Consider the following 6,651-nt stretch of genomic DNA (forward strand, 5'->3'; position numbering starts at 1 on the left):
TGCACAGCGATGAAACTTCGACTTTGGAATTAGTGACAATTAAACAGGTCTATGAAGTTTACCCTGTCTAGCACACTCACATTAATGTTAGAAGACGGGGCCCTCAACAGCATGACGGTATGCAAGTTTGTATAAGAATCATCGTCATAGTAAGTGTCGAGGTCACAGTGCAAATGCGTCTGTTTGTCTTGAGGCCATATGAAGACACCTCAAGGATATGCCCTTCGATCATCAAAGTTTCTGTTTATACAGCATGTGCTATATTTCCCTTCAAGGAATTCATGAGTAGGAGAGCGAGCACATAAATTTCCGAATTAAGTTTTATGTTATTAATGTGCTACATACATGTACCAAAGTTCGGTGCAGCTTTTACGGTACAATGTATTATGAGATTTAAAAAGTACATTACTCATGGGCATTGATACACATAGCAAGTCCAGTTTTTTATATAACACGTCCTTATTGTATATTTAGGCAAATCTATATATCAATATCATCGTATTATATTTCAAAGTCAGTATACTTTCAACTTAAAGAATATATGACATTTCATTCACCAAACATTTTGATTAGAGCGATATCAAGTGAAAATGTTACAACGCGGCTGTTGCAAGTTAAATGAGTTACCTTTCTCCATACCACGGATTTCAGGAACTTGAACTTCAGGAACAGGACTGTATACTTTCAGAAATGAAAAGGTCCATAGGCCAGACCGAGACTACCTCCAAAGTCTCATCTTAGCCGACCTTGAGCTTGCTCAGCTGTCTACCCCCTCCCCCCCCCAAAAAAAAAAAAAATAAAATAAAATAAAAAATAAATAAATAAAAGCTTTCCGTGATTGTTTTTATTCAGGATGATATTAGTTGACAGAGGTCTTTAAAAAAAGCAAGCACTTGGAGATCAGTAAGAGATTTTTTTTCTTAAATTTAGTGAGCGAATCAGCTCAAGGTTTTTATCTGCTAATCATTCTATGACGACAGTAGAGGTTCTGCTGATAAGTGAAGCATTGTGATCTCACGACTCATGCCGGTGGCAGAAGAGAAAATGAGTCATTTCTTATTGAGAATACATCGAGTGGAATTGAGAGGTGAACAAACGCAACAAAAGAACAGTGTTAGGCTATTATTTAATTGTGCTCGGCGAAAATGTGGCATCATTTGGATTGCTCTGAATTGAATAAGAGCCCAGATTCTGCAGCTGCCAAGAAGAATCTCTTCAGCATGATTAAATCATGGAGGTACCTGTAGCTCCATGACTAAATTGTTCGAATTTACATTTTTGAGAGGCCATTTAAGCACCTACCTAAGCTTGATTGAATTGATGCTGACATTTCAAGGAACTGTATTGTGTTTTCCCCATGGCTGTGAGGAAAATTGAAACAATATATCTCGTTCGTTTCTGTCGTTCTCTGTAAACACGCACAAGTTTATTCAGAGACAGAATCCTTGAGAGTTAAAACAATGGAAAGATCATATAGATGAAAATCGCTGTACATTATTAAGAACATACAGGACTAAACATTCATTCTCTATCTAATCTGCCATCACAAAATCAAAATGATTCTGTATACATTGCATGCCTATGCCCTTATAATACAGATTGAAAAAATAATAATAACCAGAAATGATGGTATCGTATCTGATCGAGAGTTAATACTTGTTTGAATACTTGCTTTATTTTGATGTCGTGCATGTCACATGTAGTCACGCTGAAGGTAAGCATGGTAACGTACCGAAATTGTTATTTCAAGGAATCTGCAATTCCTTGAATTAGATATAACTTTTAAACAAATCAATGTGTTCCCCTATCAGTGAAATCACAGATCACACAAACCGCAGATTGTTGATTTTAATGTCCTTCTGCATCAGACCGACTGTTTTATTATAATCACTTTGCAGATCAGTGTTGTTGTTTTCCATCGTCCTATCAGTGGTTTCATTAATTTTTAAAGATGGAAATGTATAAGCGTAAGGGTATAGCCACAAAGATATATTAATTTTCCCCTATCATTATTATAATTTATTTAGTGGAAGAGATGATTGCATTATTAGAGTGTTGACTGGAAGCAGTTTGTAACCGCATTAAAGTTCATCCTGTCTGTAAAACAACCACAGATTTATATGGTGAGTCCTTAATATATCATTCCATGTTCCTTAGTCCCTTCAATTCGGTCATTCCTTCATCTATAGATGATGATCATAATATTATAGTTGGAAAGGTTCTTGTACACCAATACTCCTTTTTCATCGTAATTCTTAAACTGCAATTCCACACTACGTTCAAGTCGACTTTGACAAATAATGTGTAATATATAGAATCAAACAAAATCTGCCAATGTGCGACCTTTTCAGTCAAAGAATTTTATATATAAATGCATAATTTCACAGTTGAAGCTCTTGCCGCAATATCATCAAGTTATATGTGACAACTAATAATAAAATAAATGCACGCACCCGTTTCTCTCTTTTTTTTTTCAAATGTGCCCCAGATGTCGCAATTCCATCGGGATTATCTATCATCTTTATGTTTTGATGAATGAGTCTTTCCTGCTATCAATAAAGATACGTGCATCATTTAAAACAATCCGTATGTTACCTGATGAGCTAGACCAAGTGCCCTTTCGTTGATTTTTGTTTTTAATTGTCGTTTCGTTGTTATTTTCATACTTTCGTGTTTTATCGTTCTCCTATTCCATCTCTAATTGTTTATAGTTCCCGCCTACAGAGGGCGGCATGCATTAAGCCAAACCAGAGCCTTCTGACCAAAACCTGACCAAAGATCCTTTATCCATGCACGGAGGGGCTCGAACCAAAGCTATGAAACCAATGCCATAAACCGCACTGACCCAAACTTTGCAATTGCCTCCATTACTAATTTGGTACGCATTATCTGAGTTTCTTAAATAGGCCCTATCATTTTCAATAAGCGTTTCATTAATCTGTTGCATACATATACACATGATTATAATTATGCATACTTTGACCACGGAACTACCCCCTCCCCCCCCCCCCCCCCAAAAAAAAGAACAAGAATTCGATGCCTTTAATGTAATCACTTGTATTTCACGTCCATTAACTCTTTCTGTACCAACGAGTCAAATGCCTGTGCACAAATTTCAAGCACATAATACTTATGGACTAGATAATATGCATGTGAGAGGCCGAGGGTTAAACAATATCCAGTGATCGGATTGGAAACAGTCAAACCTGCCTTAGCGGTCATTAAAAAAAGATAGGAAAAACGGGGGTCATCCCACTATAAGACCGACACCCACGAGTTATACAGCTCACGAGTTCGACATTGAAAACAGGTCCATGAGTCATACAGCTCACGAGTCATACAGCCCATGAGTTCGACACTTACTAGGCAAAAGAAGCCCATGAGTTCGACACTAGAATAAAATAGCCCACGAGTTCGGCAGATACATCACGGAGCTTCATGTGTCGGTCTTGTGGGCCTTGTTAGCTTGGTGTCGAACTCATGGGCTGTATGACTCATGAGCTGTATAACTCGTGGGCTGTATGACTTGTGAGCTTTATGACTCGTAGGCTGTATGACTCGTGGGTGTCGGTCTCGTGACGTGCACCCGAAAAAAATCCCCTCGAGAGAAAAGCCGTGTTAAAGGAACTGTACAGTACTGGTTGAGGTAGGGATTCATGTTTTGAATATTCCTAATGCCCCAGTCACATATAAACACGGATGCTCAAGGATTTACACGGTGATCCGGGGAGATCCGGGGACGTCCGGGGAGATCCGGGATTTTGGTATGACTGTACACACGGTATCAACACGGCAGCTACACGGATAAGGCTGGAAGAGCGCGGCGTCTACACGGACAAACACGGCATCTACACGGATCAACACGGCAGCTACACGGCAGCCACACGGACCACCCCGAATTGCTCTGCCAACACGGCAATCCCCGGATGACGCCGGATGTTTTTGACCTCCAAAAATTGCCGTGTTGGCCTCCCGGCGTCAACACGGATCTCTCCCCGGATCAGATCCGGGGTGGTCCGGGGTGATCCGGGATGTCTATGTGACTGGGGCTTAAGTGAGATAATAAGAAACCTGTAATGAAATATGAAAGAGCACATATATACAATATATTATTTTAAGAAGGATTCAACGTTTATTTGATGAAAATTGGTTTTCAAATGGCTGAGATATCCAAAAAAGTGATGATGATAATAAAAGGCGACAGACCATGCCTTTTATTAGGATCTTTGTTTCACCTTGTTTTTGGATATCTCAGCCATTTCCAAACCGATTTTCATCAAATAAATTTTTGATACCCCTAAGAATTACATGCTCTTTGACATCTCATAGTGTGGTTTCTGAATATCTCGCAAAACGTTAAAAACTAAATCCTCACGCACCTCAACCAGAACTGTACACACCCTTTAAGACCTTGACAATAGCGACCATCTGTCTTTAACGGCCATTTGTCGTCTCCCTAATTGTGCTATATAGAGACAGGTCTGACTGATATATCTTAAGTGATGATAATCACGACGTACAATTTGCATATTGTGGGGCTGTGCCAAAGATAACTGTTTCACGGAAATACGTGAACTTCAAAATCTCATATCATTCTTTCGTATTTCATGTCCGATGCCAACTTCTTATTGTCCTTTCTGCTTCTTTGATTTTACTCGACCGTCATGCACTTAAGTTAATTTCTTAGTTGAATGCACGGTTTGAAACATTCTTTTTAACTCCCTCAGGCTGTGTCCTCTTGCATTTGTACTCGTATTTCAGTTTATTATGACACATTAAAAAAAATGAATGGTCCATATGATAAGTATGACATGACTGGCTTTTATAAATTGATGCAACAGAAGATTAGGGGAAAAAAAAAACTTGCTCAACCTCAGCAAAATAATTAAGGTAGAATAGAGAGGTTCCAGTTATAGTTATCATTTCACATTGATACATGGATTACTGATTGTGTTTGATCGTATACAGAGAATCAGATACGACGTAATCTTACTGATCTATCCTGCCTGAAGGTTTACCAACTTTTCGTCTGTTGCAAAACATCAATGAAATACGAGAAAAGGAGTACATTTTGATAGCTGTTTCCGATGGCTTGCTGGGGTCACTGAACCGCCAAGTTGGATGGTCGCAGCAAACAAAACAAAAACGAAAGACACCCCCACTTGAACAAGGTTCCATCCACATTCTTGCCGAACGGGGGGTGGGGGGGGGGGGGGGGGGACTTACCGGGGAACATTAACCCTTGACACAACCACTTGTAATAAGAGCGCTAACTATTCCCACTCCCAACACACGCAAGCACGCACACACACCCACACGCACACACACGCACATAAACTATTAATAGGTATACTTGTGGGAGTACCCCATTGTTTTCTCCCATATAAAGAAATACAAATGCTCCCACAATGTCATTTTTATTCCCCCACAGTGCCTGACTAAATAAAGCAAAACAGAAGATGGAACCCCCACAAAAGTACCTCTTGATCGAACACATATACACGCACGCACACACACACACACACACACACACACACGCACACACCAAATTGTTCTGCCGTCCCTGGTAGACGAAAACCCAGCAGGCCAAATCTCTAGCCAAATCACCAGTGGAAAAAAAAAAAGAAGAAGAAAAAAGCATGCAGTGTATGCAAGTACCTTTAAGCTCCTTGGTATATATGAGATGCGCCGATCGGGCATCATCGTCATCATGCGTTGCTTAGTAACGTGCAAGTCCACCTGTCTCATCTCAGTACTGCGCCGCGAGACGAAAGAAAAGTCCGCGTTTGTGCAGTCTACACTATAGACCTTTTTTGTTTGCTTATTTCAATGCCAAAATATATCGGATCACGTTATAATACATCACATCGATCAATAATAATATTGATGCACAGGTCTGAGTACGTCAGTAGGAATTGTGTGAATAAGGTAACCATGGAATATCTAACCCACGACATTTTGTGCGTGTTCTTCTACTACGACGTAAATAGGCACAGAATCTAGACTATGGAGGGTGTGCAGCTCGCATGCAGCTCGCGAGGCCATAATCCTGAGTGCGGCGCGGAGGGTGGGGTGGGGGTGGGGTGAAATGCCTTTGTCGTGCAAGAAAGCCAACAATCCGGACTCCCCCTTTTCACAGACTCGATATTACTTGCATCGATGTTTACGTGAAATAAGCCCTTTTCACTGGTCAGAAAACATAAATGATACAAACTGCGATTTCTATTTCCACATTTCGGCTCTTGCTAAATCTGATGACGCAAATCAATTGCTTATTTCGATACATACCGCCTTTTGTCACATTAGAATAGATACATTCTGACCCGACCCTGCGAAAGCACAAGCCCGGCATGCAGCACGTGCATCGCCGTGTGACAATCAATCCACCGCGATATCGCTTTTACCAGCAGCTATTGTGCAATGTGTATTCCGCGCATACGTGACGTGAACGTGAGTGATCCACACTGCGGAGTGTGTGTATGCTCGGACGGGCCTCGCCTCGGTCACGTTTAGTGTCGACATTTTACGTTTACAGCGGAACTCATACCCGGTAATGGAGAAAATCGGAAACAAGAACTGTCGCTAGTTGCAGAAAGAGTATGACTTCGAGACATGGACATTTCTGATCGTCTTTGAATGATCAACTTCAGC

Source organism: Diadema antillarum, unplaced genomic scaffold (assembly GCF_040938485.1).
Source record: "Diadema antillarum isolate AM-2024a unplaced genomic scaffold, OU_Dant_1.0 seq00000546_RagTag, whole genome shotgun sequence".
NCBI lineage: Eukaryota > Metazoa > Echinodermata > Echinoidea > Diadematoida > Diadematidae > Diadema > Diadema antillarum.